Source organism: Anser brachyrhynchus (genome assembly GCF_964034855.1).
Source record: "Anser brachyrhynchus genome assembly, chromosome: Z".
Classification (NCBI taxonomy): Eukaryota; Metazoa; Chordata; class Aves; order Anseriformes; family Anatidae; genus Anser; species Anser brachyrhynchus.
The window spans coordinates 14,915,316-14,932,444 of record NC_137697.1 but is presented as its reverse complement, the minus strand read 5'-3'; positions in this window follow the sequence as shown (position 1 = coordinate 14,932,444).

Genomic DNA, 17,129 nt, shown 5'->3' with positions numbered 1-17,129 from the left:
CTACCAGGGACTGGTCCCACCAAGAGCAGGCATCACGCTGCTGGGAATGAAACGCCCCTATGGCTCAGACCCTGACACTCACTGGGATGTGCACCTTCCCATGCACTTGCACTTCATGGGGTGGAAGCAAAGCTCCACCCTCCGCCAAGACACGGAAAAAAAAAAAAAAAGGAGAATTTCCTTCCTCTGGGAGCTGGGCTGTGCTGTCATGAACCCTGTTTGCCATGGTAACCTCTGTAGAAATTAATTATACTTTATATGAAGCCTAGTTTGGGATCAGTGCAGTCAAAGCTCCCAAAGGGACACCCTGCAAGGCAGCTGTGTCAGGCTGAGCCCCTGAGGCAAAAGCAGTCAGCAGGGGAGAGGCTGCTGCCCCCTGAGAGAGGGGTGAGCAGGAAGGTTTTCTACAAAGGGGTGGAGACAGGAGCTCAGTCACCTAAGTGCCCCGGAAGAGATGGAGACAGGTTGAAGACAGCCAGCCCTGAACCGAGGCAGCTCTGAATCTGGTGTCACACTGGATTTGAAATTCATCAAAACATGCTCACTTTCACAAAAATGAAGTCAAAATATTCAGTGAATGTAGAAGTACTGGCTTCCACAGTATGAGAGTTTGGTGATCAAACACACAAACAGTAAACAATGACTTCAACTCTGTTAATTTCTGTCTTTCTTTAAGGTTAAAATATAATGAAAATAGAAGGAAAGCGGTCCTCATTTTCAACACTGCAATAGTATTTTTTTTTCCTAAAGAATTGTTATTCTGTGTTCTCCATCTCATACTAATATATCTTTCTTTCTCATCATGAGCAAATTAAGGATGTATCTTATGCATTAAGTTTGATGATTAATTAGCTAAAATTGTAGCATTCAGAAAGGTACCATCAATAACTCGATGTTCTTAGATGTCTACGGTGGTCTGTATTGGAGCACTATCTGTGTTCAGTATCTTTGGTTATAATTTTGATGAGGGAATAAAGTGTATTCCTACAAAACTGGCTGAAAAATATTGCCAGAACTTTGTAGGATAGGATAAGATGAAAAGAAGGCTTTCTAGACTGGGAAAAGGAGTAAAAAATGAGCAAATGACTATTAATTAAGATAGATGTGACACACTATAGTTAGGAAGCAGAGGTCAATGAAAAATGAGTAGGCAGTGTTCCTGCTACAATACATCAAGGTTTTACTGGAGCTAACAGTGTGAAGCTGTTGGAAAAAAAGGCAAATATTGTGCCATTAAATATTGGAGGAGCGGGGACATCATGTGAAAGTCATGGGAGGTGACTCTGCTGCATTTGCTTGAGTGAGGCTCCTCGACTGAAATGAGATTTCTACACTCGGATTTAGCACTTGCAGTTGTAAACAAATAAGAGAAAGTCCAAAGAAGATCAGAGAGAACATCAAGAGAAAACACAACTGGTGAGGATCTGGATATACTCTGAATAGAACGAAAGAGGTCTGAAAAGGGACATAGTAGCTACCCATGAAAAAAAAGATAGGAATCAATTGCTTGGCAAATTCAGTAGGGGTGAGATAAGATGAAATTAACTTAATTAAAGGTCAGCGGTGTTAGACAGGAAGAAAATTTTTCTAGCTACAAAGGTAGTCAGCTTCTGAACAGATTACTTATGAACACTGTGGCAATGCTGCTATCCCTATCCCTATATCCCTGCCCCTGGACAAATATTGTCTGGGATGCTGTGGTTATGCTTGATACTGCCTTATTGCATAGCAATGTAACTGAAGTCCTTTCCAGCTGTACTTTTCCATAATTTTATGTCAATGGAATGGTCACTGTGCAAAACCTCCTTTGACATGTTCCTCCAGAACACATCATCTGCTAAAGCCTTTGTTTAGATAGTTTCCTTACCATATGTATTTCAACCATTGTTTTCAGTAATGATAATAATGATAATCTATAGGATGAAGATAACACCTTTTACCTATTCCTCTCCAAACTCTTTACAATGCTGAAGTTAGCACTGGACTTATTCAGAAAGTAGGTGGCAGAGGCACAGAAAAGTTATGGGATTTCCGAATATTTGTGAAGAGTGCTGGTATCAAAAACGGCACATAACCCAGGAGCTGTGTATCCCAGCCCCTTCCCTAACTGCCAGACCTTAGTATTTATCCAACAAATTATGCTGGTGAAGATGGAGCACCCAATTTGTGTCTCTGAGATAGCTTATTTTTTATTGTAATATAAAGAAACCGTAATTCTCTGAAAGCAGAGGAAGCTCTGTCTGGTGGAGATCCAGGGTAAAATCCAGCGGTTCCATGAACTTCTTGCAGAGTGCAGGTTAATGCAACCTGAGAACTGAGGCCATCGTGTTAAAACATAATTACTTTTTTATTTTTTTTTTTTTCCTCTGGTGAAAAACACGTTGTTCTGGTTGCGAAACTGTCTATAATTTGATTTGGTAAAATAAGAATACTTGATGTCAACAGAAGCTAATATTGTCTAATTAATTAAACCACTTTATGATGCAATCTGTAATATAGTGTTTTCACACGGTATTGAGTTTTCACAGCACTGTCATCCACTGTAAAAGTTACTATCTTTCTTTTCTTTTCCTCACAAAAACTAACTGTAAAACTTGAAACCATTCTGGGAAACTGTTTGGATACTCAAAGAATATACAGCTCATTTTTTCAATTTTCAGTGCTTTCTGAGCTTTTTATAAATGTTTTTTTGTTGTTGTTTTTGTTCTGTCAGCTCCCTTTGGTTCATAAGAGAATAGATGTGCAGAACCAGGTCCTCCAGGGTTGTGGTTTATTTTGCAGCTTTCTCACAACCTTTATAGTTGCAGATGTACATTGAGATAAAGCTGCAGTTCTTTTGCAAGAGTCTGTGACAATTTGTAGATGCCTGTGTTGCTCAGTTTGCTCTTTTATAAAGAATGCTCTGTATTCAAGAGCAAACTAGGTTAATGTCATGAAAGTGCTGCCTTTTCAATGTGTTCTTGATATCTGTGCTTTTTGCAGAGAGCTGAGTAAATAGTTATGTGACACTTTACAAATGTATAAGGAGGAAATAACTTGGCTACCTTCATTAATTGTTGTTTTGTTACGACTGAGAGTGTTTGTATTGGAAAAACATCTGAAAGTCATATGAAGAGATGACTGCTTCATCATGCTGAATATTCTTCACACATTCAATAACTTAGTTTGTGCTCCAGCCAACCTACTATGCCATTTTTCCTTCCTTCCATTTTCTTTTCCTTCTTCCCTTCTTTCTTTATCAACCACAAGCAGTCCGTGTTTGCCAAAATTAAGAAAAACAACCATACATCACAATCAGAAGTAACCGCAAAAACTTCAGAAAAATAACTTTTTCAGTCTTCTAGTTGCATTTAAATGCACAACACTTCAGGAAAAAAATGTCTGTAAGAGAAGATGGTGGCCTAGTAGTACACTAGTGAAGAACCTGGTAAAACCTCCACTGCCCCCGGCAGATTGCCTGTGTCAGAGCAAATGTCCTCCAAATGCTTAGAGGAGATGCCATTCCCAGGTCACTCCATGAAGCTCAGGGAGCCGTGTCGAGAGCCACAGGGGGCTTGCATGGGTTAGGTGCTGATGGACAGCTGTGGCCTGCAAGCAGAGCCTCCCCCTGAGCTGCATGCTGCATATCAGTCAGCATGACCCAGGTTGGCCAGGAAGGGGTTTTCCACTTCCATAAAGCTTTTTGAAACTCCAAAACTGTTACTGTCCCCCTTTGGGGAACAAACCCATGGCCCTTCAGGCTCATGCATGTGCACAAGTATGTGAGTGAGAATTTGGGTCTGGAGAACACGATCTGGTGTCAGAAGTCCCTACTTATGTGAGGCAGCTGCAAATCCCGTGGGTTGTCCCAGTGCCAGTTCAGGTGTACAGCCTGTTTTATCAGCAATGTCATGTGCTGTGGACCATTCATCCCTCCAGTTCCCCTTCTGAAACTAGTGTCCAAGCATGTACACAGCACCATACACTTGCTGTGTGTAAAATTTAGCGTGAAATACTGGTCAGGGTGGTTTTTTATTTTCTTTTACTTGTTAAAATGCATGCTTATTCAGGATAAACAGACTCTAGAATTGCCACACACCTTTGGTGTCAACCAGACAATAACAAGATAAGCACAAGCACAGACTGATATAATATGGGGGAAAAGAAGCTTAAGTATCAGAACAATTTAGACTGATTCAACAACTTTCTTTATGTTTACGGCAGGAGGAGACTGTGTGCATACAAAGGTAGCATGCACATTGACTGGGGTGTGCAGGGCAGGCATGTTTGCCTGACAGATGTGAACATGCCCAGAGCAGAATAGCTTCAGTGCTGGGCATAAATATATCTAAGGGACAAATGACACACAACTCAGTACAGTTTAACAGTGTTCAATTAATAGCCATCCTTTACCATTCAAATTGTTTCAGTAATAATTTTATCACTTCATAAATCCAGCTCCATGAATTAGTCAAAGTGCATTTGTTTAATAATTTAAAACCCCTGGTGTTTGGGGAAATTGATGGTTAAATTATTGATGGTTACTTCCACATCATTCACTTGGCCTTAATAAAGCACTTGAAGTGTTAGTCTGACTTACTTGTATTGTAGCAGTGTAACATATACATATCTGGGTCCATTTTGATGCTACTTTCTGAAGATAATTGGTTGATAACATACCCATTGATGACTCTGTCACCAAGCGCACTCACTTCTTAGGCTTCCACTTACCTGGCTTCTAGTTAGTGCCTTATGAGCAGAGTAGCTGTTTTTTGTACTCACTTATACGAATCTTGTACTCATTTATACATGATCAAAATATAAGCCAGAACTAAATACAAGTGTGAGATCACCCACAGTTTCAATGGATCACACTCAATGAGACAGTCTAACTGGAGTCCAGCTGAATGGGTGGAACTGCCTGCCACAGCTTTAATCGTGTTAATTTATTTATTTAGGTGAAGAGGAATGTCCTCGTGCTTCCAACACTCTTCTGCCTCCACTGATCTAGACACCTTCCTCCTGCAGGGCATCTGCAGGCTCTGCAGACTGTGCCTTGGGTAAAGATGGGTTTACTTAGAGGATGCCAAGAGGTAGAGGAGGGCAGAGGCTGGGGCAGGGTGGCCCCATGGAGGGTGTGCAGCAAGGACCAAAGCAGAGGGGGACATCACAAGTAGAACAGGACCTGGCCACGTGCACCATATCCTAGAAGATGCACTCCAGTTGGCTCTGCTGCTGGGTGCAGGAGGGCAAATCTGCGTTGGAGAGAGGGTGCAAGGGACCTGCCCTGGGGGTAAGGAGGGATAAGAGGATGATTTTGTCAACATGATTTTTATTTAGTGCCACACAGGAGAAATCTCCTTCCCTATTCCACCTGGGCCAGGCTCTCGTACAGGCTCCCTTTCAGCAGAGGGACCATGGAGGTGGTGGTTGCACCATGAGTGCCTTTTCTCAGAAAAGTAGTCCCCTGCATCTGTTTTTCTGCTGCCACACAGCTGCAGGAGGACACGGTCACAGTTTCCATCACAGTCTGATCTCTTGCAGTTTCTGTAAGCCACCGGGAAGGAACCAGAACAGGAAATATTTGTTTGCGCGCAAGGTGCATTTTAGCAGCAGAACTGAAACTGCCAATGTCAAGTCTGAAAAACAGATGGCTGATAAAAGTAAAATATAGTTCATTCAGGAAGCACATAAATTGATGCAGCATGTTAATATTTCAGTGGTTCGGGCAGCTGCACTATTTGTGGTGTGGTGAGACCACCCCTTTCCTCCACATCACAATCTGAGCTGCAATTCTCAAGAAGCTTTAGGTAGTCAGAGAGCCACTTTCCAGATTTTTCCAACAAAAACCTGACCAGTTCTGGCATAGCTGTTGTTAAAGAACATGGTTTGTTTTGCAGTTGAAGGAAATCATCTTTGAAGGGAACTATCACTTCTCAATTTGTTTTGCTGAGCAGCAGAGATGTGCGTGGTCTGCACAGCAGGAGCGTGGTCAGCAGCTTCCTACAGCTATCTCAGAGCACCAGGAGCTTAAATGGGGGATCTGGGCCGGGGAGACAAAACTTACTCCCAAGGCCATGTGAAAAATCCTCGTAGCGCATAACAGAGCCCATTAAAAGCCAACTACAGGGAATCACAAATTTGATGCAGCTTCTGTAATTAGGAACTGCATGGGTATAAAATGTCTCAGATTTAAAGGATGAGTAATAATCCAAATTCTTGCAAGTAAGTGCAAGTCCAAATTCCCCAGTAAATCTCTGAGCAGTTGCAGCCTGCTTTGAACTTGCCTTGTTCGGGATGATGAAACTAAGGAGGCTTACAGTAAATTTGACTTACGAAAAAAAAAAGAAGAAAGAGAAAAAATCAATTTTCTTTAGAAAAACATGGACAAAAAACACAGTTGTTTGAACCTGCTTTTAGATATGAGGCTTTCCAAAGCCAGGGAAGAATACGGTCCCTTGTGGTCCACTGCTGACAGTGAACCAAGCTCTGCGCAGAGATTTGGCTTCTCTGCAGAGAGGCAGGGGCTGGTGCTGAGGGCTGCGCCTCTCAGCCGGGCAACCGCTCCAGCTTCCAGCCTGCTTCTCAGGGCTTGTTTGGTTTGGTTTTGCTAAGCACTGCTGCTTTCGGTTCCTCTACAATAGCAGAGCTTGTGTACAGAAAGGTCAACTTCAGGCCAAGCCAGGATCTATTTTTTTTCTTTCTTTTTTTTTTTTTTTTTTCTTTTTCTCCAAACCTGGTATGCAGACAAACTTTATTCTGAAGAGGTAAAGAAAATTTATTCATTTTGAAAAAAAGACACTGGAAAATATTAGAAATAATTACTGGACTATAGCTTTTGGATTAATTCTTTTTATGTGAGCATCATTAATGTACTGTAGATGTCGACTAAATGCTCAGCATCCTTGAAAAGAACACAATAACATACAACATCTGGATCAGAGCGGGTTTATAAAAAGCATTATTAAAATGAACTGACAGGATTAACCACCGCAACTGAAGAAAATAAAATCCACATTTTCCCACTGAAAGTGATCTGAACTTTTACCATATAGGGAAGTACGAGTCTCTCTTTTCAGTTGTTAGCAAGAATGGATCCAAACATTGTATCCTGATTTTAACTTCAAGGCTAATCAGCATAATCACCTCCTGTGATGACCCAGTGAGCTCCATGGTGGTGATGGCTGCTGTTGTGATGCTGAACTCTTCCCCGAGAAGTAGATTTTGGCCAGAGGCAATGTCATGCATTGTCCCCCCTCCTGTGTCTCACTGCTGTGTATCTAAAGTCTGTACCCCGAGGGCAACTTTTTTTCCTCCCTGGATATTTGTTATTCCTCTGTGTCTTTCATTTTGGGCAAAAGGTATTAAACAGTTCTGACTTTGCTGCTGATGTTTAGGCAGACACGAAAAGACGTGTAGCAATGACACAAAGGATTTATTTCAGCTGTCTGGGTACTCACCACAGAGCTCTCTTGGTCAGTCTGCCTAACCTCCGTAGGCTCCATCCCACCATGTGCAAGCACGTAACCAGAAGGGAGCTTTACCTGAGAATCTTCCACTCTCCACTGGAAATAGGTGCTTGGCTACATAAAGCCACCACCAGGTGAGTGCGGGGTGAGCAGCTAAGATGCTGCCCACCTACAGCAGTGCTGCTAGCCATGGATCACCCAGTGTGATGTCCCTCTTACCGTGCTGAAGCTCAGCAGATGAGAGGACATTCTCCCCCATGAGCAGAGGACATATTTGGGAGTAGCACTGTGATACTCATAAGCTCTGGCCCTCCTCAGGTTCTTACTCCCTGGTCCCACTGGCCTGCTGGCCCTGGGAAAGAAGCCACCAAGAACCTGCAAGGAGTCTTGTTCTAGCAGCAGAAAAAATGTAAATTATTTCACTGCTGTGACACCATGCTTTTTTTTTTCCCCAACTATTGCTGGTTAAGGAAACACCCTGGCTTGTTGAGGTTAAACTTTTCTTGCAGATGTCTTTTTTTCTGTGTGTGTATGTGTGTGTGAAAACAACAGGAGTCTGCCATGGGCTTTCATGGGAGTGGAACTGACCCCTATTGCCGCAGCCCGTTTGTGCTTTTTGTCTTCACTTTTCCAAACCTGGGGATAGGGAGGCCAGTCCTGGGGCTGTCTGTTGAACACAAAGACATTTTGAGGTCCATAAAGGACACCAGGTCTGACAGGATAAGGCCTTACAGCTGCAATAGCAGATGACCAAGCATGGAGAAGTTTGTGTGACTGAAAGAGCTGAAGAGCAAAGGGGTTGCCACCAGCAGGGTGCCAGCAGGTGTATAGCTTGAGCAAAAGCAGGGCAAAGGGGTGGCAGAGGGAACGTGGCTCCCTGGCCATGATGACCATGAAAATCCTGGCTCTCCACACCTAGACACATGGGGTCAAGGCACCCATGATTCATCCTCTTTGAAGATGGCAGTGGACAGGATTGCAATCTGCGTGTCGGATCTGTCTTATCTGCAGGGGACAGTCAATGGGGTGTCACTGGAGGGAGCATGCAAGGGCTAATCACGGTATGTCATACAACAGCCCTGGCCATGTGGTCTCCCCAGCCTGTCCCAGCAGACTGGGCAGGTTTCTGAGTCAAGGGAAGGTCGAGCTGACCCCAGGCAGAGCCTGGCAGGCCCTGGTGTTGGGCTGCAAGGTGGAGAAGGCAGCGGCAAGTGTGGGCAGCTGTCTTTTGTGCCAGGCTGGACAAGGTACATTCATTCCCTACTCATAACCCCTCCAGACTCATGATGTGGAGGGTTTTCCAGGGAAAGAAAACATCAGAGTGCTCCACATCTTCCACACACCCTCCCCCTTGCCCTTCCCAAATTCTCTGCACTACATCGTCAGGTCTATGTTTGGCTCCTGGGTTAAGCATGAGCACATCCATGGGAGTGCAGAGTGAGGCAAACCCACTATCCATCTTATTTTGTAATTACCCTGATTTTCTGGATCTCCAGCATGTCTGAGCACCTGCTTGTGTGCTGCCAGAATTTGGCATGGGAGTATAAAATGATGGATCCTGTCTCTGTCCCTGGGCTTCTTTACAAAGTGTAGAGAACCAGCACAAAATGAGATCATTGAGCCAGAGACTTACTGTGAGAGACAGCTGAAGTAAAGGATATAGCCCTGCACCAGGCAGTCCAGAAGCAAATAATGAATAATTACCTCTCTGCCTGCTGGTTATCTACGGCTGGAATAGTGCCCAAGAGGGACAGGGGGAGTATTTCCCACTGCAGGTGGTTGGTTGACTCTGCAGACTGCAGATAAGGTAAGAAGCAAAGAAAAATGTTGCCATCCTAGATATCAGACAGGTCTCCCTTGGATCAGCCCTCCTTGTAAAGGCATCATGCTGCCTTTGATTTACTAAACTGCAGGTACTAACAAACCTGTAGAGTAGGTTTGCAATGTAAAATGTTAAAAATCAGTGTATTCTGTGAGCCAAAAGTCTCGTTGTCTCTGGTGTAAGTCAGTTAAATTAAGTATAACTACATGGGGAGAGGGTGGAGGCTGTGAATTTCATCAGCCTGAGAGATCTCTTTGAATCTCCCACATTTTCATCATAGAAAAAAGGAACATCTGGACATGTTGTGCAAGGGCCACATTCTGCTTTCAGTTGTGTTGAGGCAAACCCAGAATCATCCCAATGGGATAATACAAGATCTACCCCAGGATAAACAAGAGTGGGATCTGTCACCATATTTTTGGCTTTACTGCTTTGTTCTCTAAGCTTAACCTGTTTTTGTCCAGCTTGCACTCGTTTTATGCTCCCTGAATGACACATAGGAGAAGTAGAAAAAATCTAAGACTCTAGTTTTTCAGTCAAGTGAGCTTTTTATCATTCTTAGTATTCTCAAATAAATAAATAAATAAATAAAATAAACAAACACACACCCCCATACCCACCATTTATCCCTCTTTCTTTGAATCTTTTCTCCATTTAGCAACCTGTAAATTATTCCTGCTATCTTCCTCCCCCCTTACATTGCTTATTTTTCTTTCTTTTTCACTTCCACTAAAGAAGAGTGAAAAACTGAGAGTTTTGTTGTTGCTTTTCTTTTCCCACTGGCTCCAAAGGCCTCAGCTAAGAAAACAAAACTTCTCAGCTCACTTAGGGCCATGCTGGGAATTGTACTTCTCAACTGTCTCCACAGTATGCCTTTGACACTCTTTGGAATATAAAGAGTTTAGGGAACACAAAAAGGCTGTCAAATGCAAGTCTTCATTGTTTGATTTATATCTAAGTCCTCTTCTTGCTTCCATGCCTTCAATTCTCTCTTCTTTCGGCCAAGCCAAATCTGAAGCTCTATTTTTAATAGGAACAATTGATTTCACTTCCCAGCTGAGGCTCGTGCACAAGGTGTGATTTATGGATCTGCTCTGAACACCTGATGGGGTTCAGGCTCAGACACTTTATGCAAGCAGGATGTACCAGGAGGTCTCAGTGTAAGCACCCCAAAAGGAAGGCACCCAGAAGCTCTATGTGCAGCTTTGCATCCAGAGATTCTCAGAAGCCAGAGCCTGTCCCAGGGTGCCAAACCTGGGCTGAGTCAGTGAGGCTCACACAGACATTTAGCAGGGTCCTGTCCAAAGCCTTTTCCATGGCTTATATTTAAAAATTGCAAAAGCGGAAATTTACTGCAGAGGTCCTTAGGATTATATCTGCAAATTACACAAGCAGCTGCCTTTTCTCTATATGCTTGCCTTTCCTCCAGCTCCCTGCTCTGCTTTCCCAGAAGGTACCTGGGAGTTTGCAGCCTATTCTGCTTGATGCCACTGCAGCTCTGAGATAATTGGCTTTGTTCCTGGGAAAGAAATGTTCTTGCCCCGGTAGACATGAAAAAGCATCTCCATGCAGGCGTTTCCTGATACTTCTCTCTGCCAAAACTAGAACAGTGAAGCAGGAGTTGATGCTCGAATAGCCTTGGCATAAGGACAGGCTGATGCATGTAATGCATATCATTAAAAATAGTTAGCACAAAGAAATGGTTGTTGTTTTGCTTAAATCAAGCTGGACTCAGTAGCTAATTAAGTACAGACTTTTTCCATGGTTATGTGCAGTTTTGAAATTCCTATAACACAAACTGTTTTAGAGGATAAGTTAAATACAGAATGCATTGAGTTTGGTAGAGAAAGTTTAAAGGTCTGTATTTTCCCACCAAAGCTATTTGATATCAGCCACAGAGTGGGTGTGTGTGTGTGTGGAGGGGTTATGACCTCTTTTATTTTTACAACCATTACCATGATTTCATAATACTGGCAGCAGTCACTTCAAGTGAGGGACTAGACTTTATTACTATAATTATATGCTAGTATGTGGGCATAAAACAGAAAAACTTTTCTATAGATAAATGCCAGTAGCAAAATCCTTTTGTCCAACAAATAGTCCTTTAGCAGTGTGTTATGAATATTATATTAACCTCAATAAAGGCAATGCCAGAAATGTCTACTGTACATGGCACAATTTCTGTGTTCTTGAAGCAGCTTTGTTCTAAGAAAAGAATATACTTAGTGCTCAGAGCATGCAATGCCGTCCCTTTGCAAAGCCTATTAAAGATGTTCACTTGTTAATCACAACGGCCCATTGTGGGAGACACAATTTTAAACAGAGGAGAAACAGAGTCAGGGAAGGTTCTGCTGAATGTATTGAAAGCAATTTTGGGTGCCTCCACTGCAGCTCTGTGGATTTGTCCAGACTGTGTGATGCAGGTCGAGGGTGACATGGGGTGAGCCATGGGGCTCCAGCAGGACCCACACCCCAGAGCATGCACTGCAATTTGAGATTCTGGGGAGGCTGCAAAACAAAAAGAAGAATCCTGCAGGAGAGATGTGGGTGCTGGGAAGGGCACATCTGCATTGAGCCCCATCCCTCCTGCAGCCTGGGTTGCTACAAGTCTTGGTTGGGCAATCAGGTACCCAGGTGGGACAGATCCCTGCAGCACCAAGAGAGCTGGAGGTCATAGGGACAGGTGCACTCTGAATTTGGGTCCAGGCAGGTCTGTGAAGAATACAGCAGGGAAAATTCTGATCCTAGGAAAGTGGTGGCTTTGCCATCAAGGAGATGTTAGCATTGGCTATTTTTCTCTCCCTAACCTGCAGGAACCCCAGCAAGGGTTGGGCTCTCATCAGCTGAGCAGGACTCACTAGCAAATCAGCTAATAGAAACACATTTAATAAAAGGGATATAAAGCCCAATAAAACTTTAGTCTTGAGTTATGTACATTTATTTCCCCACCCCTGCTTTCCAATAAGGTGATGGAAGGGTAGAGAAGGACATCCATCTAAGTAGATATTTACTTTTTCACCACTGTCTTGTATTCCAATTTTATTACATTTTCTATCAGTAAAGAAAAATGGCCAATTAAATAAATAACACATTACGGTGCAAAAGTAGGTTGCTACAACTTTGTTATCATGTCAGCATGGAATTAGCAAAATTACTTTTTGTGAATATTTCATAATGTCATTTTAAGTATTTTTCCCTATTTGTTAGTGATCTGATTTTGACAGATAAAATTATTTTTAGGTTGTTGCCTGATAGCATATGGAAGCATTTTGGATGCATGGCTGATTCACAAGCTGTTATTATTAGCACAGGTTATCACTCCTACAGAACATGCAGCTTCAAGTGTGCTCTGTGTTTCCGCTTGACTGAAACTTTTTTTAAAAAATGACATATTATAAATATGGTGCCTTTTGATATACATTTTCAGTATAACTATTTGTTTCTGCTGTAAGCCAAGAACCAGAATTATATTCACAGATTTCAATAATGGGAAATGGTAGTGAATAATGAAATATATCATCTTGCCACCCCCAACTGCATTCATTGCTTATTTTAGGTGGCTATACCTGAAATGAAAAGTCTGGTGAAAAAAATAATAATAATTAAAAAAAAAAAACACCACAAAACAAACAAACAAACACACACACACACAATCAACCAAACAACAATGACAACAAAAAACACAACCAGGATATGTGAACGATGAAAGACATCTGAGGGTGAAAGAGAGACTCGTCCAAAGTGGAGGATGTCATCTATTGATTGTTCACCAGGAATGATGAGGAATTTTTATACTAAAAAATATTTATATCAGAGTTTTAGTGTAATAACATCACAGTCACTGCAGCACTGCTGAAGACCTGTCTTGCCTTTTCTCACTGAAAGCAGAATTATTTTGGTTATAGGATTCCTTGGCCGGTTATTATTTCCATTGTACAAATAGTATGATGTGGAAGACCAAGTGATAGAGCTGAAGGAATTATAGCCGAAGGCCTGATTCTGCCATACTCATTTTCAAGTCACATACTGATTGTGTTTTCATTGTATGTATTTACAACCCTGTAATGATCTTGAAAATTAAATCAAAAAAGAAAACTACCACATGCAAAAGTCAGCCTGCTGCTTTGGAGCATAAGGATGGCCAGAACTGGTCTGTCTTCCTTCAGGCACCAGCTCCATTTTGGAGAAGGATGTGGACCATACAATGTGTTCATGACAGAAAACAAGGAGGCAGGCAGTAAGAGAACCAAAAGCCATGGCCCAACACAGTATTGTACAAGCCAGTGCTTAGGCAAGGATACTGAATTCCCTGTTTATTCACCTGATAAATACTTTTGTCATTGCTGTCCGTAACTGACACAGTCTTCCAGATGTGGTGTTCATCCTCACAAGGTTCAATGATAGACCTGACTCAGGAAGTGTAATAGATTTTTACTTCTCATTCAGCAAAATTAATGAGCAAAGACCAGCAGTACTCTGCGTAGTCTAGATTGCTGGTTTGAAAAAAATCATAAATTGAACTTCAAAGCTGATTAAGTCGAGCAGGTATAAGACAACTTTACTGTGCTGTTATTTTAGTTATTATTATTCTTAAAGTCCCATCCAAACTGTCTCTCTCATGGAAAATAAATAAAAATAAACGGAAACTGATCTGGTCTCTTCTGAAACACAGGACCGCAATAGGAGGGGGAGAATACTGCCAGGGCAGAATAGGGCTGATCCCGGGACCTGTACAACCATGCTACACTGCCTAGTCCCAAGTTAGGAAGTGGAAACATATTTGGTAAAATACAAGAATTCAAAGTATGTCCCCAAACAAGCAAACATTAAGCCTTTAGCTGCACAGTCTTGAGATTAAGAGCCTACATTCCTAATTTTGTTCTGTTATGAGGAAAGAATAACCCAAGTTAGAGAGCTTGTTCAGCAACTAAAACATCTGAGTTTGGCTGAGCAAAATGATAACCACCTCTGAATTTCTTTCATAGCATGTCCAACACAACAAAAAACATGCCTGGGAAGGGCCTGCCTGCTTTATCAGGAAGAGGAATAAAAGTAGTTTCCCCCTTTGAATGGAGGTATGGTGATCTGAAGAATGAATATAAGCTTCTTGTCTCATTTTTCTTGGCTCGGTTGTGGTGGACCACTCAACTGGCATGCGTGATTCTGTGTTCTTTAGATCAGGCATCATCTTTTTTGTGCATCTCCCACAGCACCTTAGTTTTTCTTACGAGTTTTTTGGATCCTCACTTTCCTTCTCCTGTCTGGTATTTCTTCAGAAATGAACACATCAGCAAAAATACTTCTCATTGCAGGAGCTCTGCATTTCTGTCCCCTTTCCTGTGTGCTTCCTCTAAGTTTCACTTTCCAGGTATTGCAGCCCAGGGAAAAAGTACTTCGTATCTGAGTTGTGCAAGGACATATTTATGTATGAACTTTCCAGTCTGAGTCCAGAATTTCTCATAATAATAATAATAATAATTGCACAATACACTTTCTCTTAACACCATACTTTGCAGAAACTGTTTATTACTCGTCTACTTTTTAAGTTGTACATACCAGGGGAACCCAGCGTACCTCAGGCCACTTCTCACTCCAGACACACTAGATACCAAATGGGACCATTTACATCTGCAGCTGTTGGTACTTGTGCTAAAATTAGACTAAATACAAAATAGCAGCTGCACGGGTAGAAACAAACCCAAACTGATTTGCAGACCAGAGGCGGCTCGGAGAACTTAGGCATTGTAGCTAGATTTGACACAAAGGCTGGTCCAGTGTGAGTGCCCCATGCTTACAAAGACACAATAGCATATAATGGTAAGACAAAACCATGTTCTGCTCAACCCCCTTTCTGGGGAAACCCTTTCACTGCCCTGGACTTTTTTCTTTTTCCTTTTTTTTTTTTTCTTTTTGCTTAACATATGTTACAATGTGTCTTTATGTAGGAACACACTTCCCTTTAACATGTCTGTCTTCTGCTATCCCCTCAGCCTCCCCCACAAACTTTCCCTGGACAACCACACTCATTGTGGCCAAGGCCAAGAAAAGCCCACTCTCCACTTGCGTCCAGTCCGATAGTCCCTGCTAGCTCCATGCCAAGACATTGACAGAGTGCAGGATCTCTCTCCGCAGCCGTGTCACAGGCTATTTTTTTATAGAATTCCCTTTCAAAATGCTAGTGCAGTGGAATTTCATGACCTCTTCCACCAGCAGCTCCATCCCGCGTAGCCCCGTGCATTGTATTCAGATAAAAGGATATATTGTGGGTTTTAAGGCACAATCTGCGTTATGGGGATGAGGGCACAGAAGGGCCAGAATGCACAGTCCACACTCTCTGCGCAGCCAAGCTGGGCTTTCCAGGGGCAGAAAAGACCAAAAATTCCAACTGGTTTTCATTTGAAATCTCAGCAAAAAACTGTCCAGCAGTATTCAAATAAAATGTGCACTCTGTTATGATTGCTCATGGCTGCATCCCCCCTATTCACAGAAATACAAGATTATTTGGGACCTGCCAGGTTTCTAGGCAGTGTGTTGCAGAGAGCAAATGTCTCTTATTCTTTGCCTGCACAGTACTGTGCCAGCTCCAGACAAATGTGGGTGCAAGTCCTTCAGCCCCTATCCCTCCTTGGGCCATAGAGATCGAGAACTGAGGCAACGGTTTTGCTCTGGCCCAGGTCACAAGCAAATGAACTTGCACTCAACTGCAAACAGCTTCTTGGAGCCCATCCATTGGCTGGTGGGGATGAGTCAACGTGTAGGTGTGTCTCCGTGGCACTCCCCCTGCGCTCACTCCTTGCCCCATAGGTGTTTTCCAGCAGAGCCTGTTGGGTGCTGGGCTCACCTCCAGAGCTGAAAGGGCAACACTCAGACCCAGGCTCAATTCCTTCTTTGTCCCAAAGAGCCTTATCGCCTAACCATTACAGGCTCACCCTCTCTCTTCTATAAATTCTTTGACTTAATCTTATTTGCAGTTGCAGGCAGAAAGCAGGACAATGTCTTCCATGCCCTGGTGCTTAGGGCTCTCCCTGGGAAAATGGGAAATATCCTTTAAGTCTCCTCAGACTGAAAATGGAGCTGTACACGTCTCCTATTTCAGGAGAGAAAACAAAGAGAGAAAAGTTAATGGCTGCACACATAAGCAAGAGGAATTGCTAAATGTATCAGATCTGGGCACCCTAAGGAACAGAGCCTGATATACCCTGGGACTGGGTAAACATCAGAGACATCTATATTTAAGAACACTTTTCTGAGTTGCGACTTTGTTCCAAGGCATAACAACTCCCCTTGAGCCTTCATTTAGGTGAGTCCCTCCCTTTACTGAAATTTAGGTGCCCTCCTTAATGGTGGATGACCTTGGATGCCATAGCAGCAGACGAGGGGAATCTGAAAGCCCTCACCCTGGGCCAGCTGTGAACCATGTTTCAAACCCGTTCGGTAGCCCTCATGTGAATGGGGCCTTTGTTAGAGACTGATGAGTAGGACGTTCAGAGAACTTGGGAAAGTATGCTTGGCAAGTAAACTCACCTAACTAATAATAAAAATGGTCTTCAGATTTGCCAGGCTTCTTTGCCTGAGGCAAGCACAATTAAAGTCAATGAATTGTTTAATGTGAGGAAATAATAAGAGAGGGAAGAAAAAAAGCACACTGTTCCCTGATGTTGTTTTGGAATTTCTCTTGTGTAGATCCTTCTCTGGATTGATGATAAAAGCCCTTGGCATGCATTCTGCAAAGAAATCAAGAAGCATAACAGAGATATGCATGTCTGCTGAGAGCCATATCCTACCTTAGCAGGGGCATGGACTCTCTGATCTAAGACATTTTTCATCTTTAGCTGGGATGATCCTCTGTCTGGCAGACA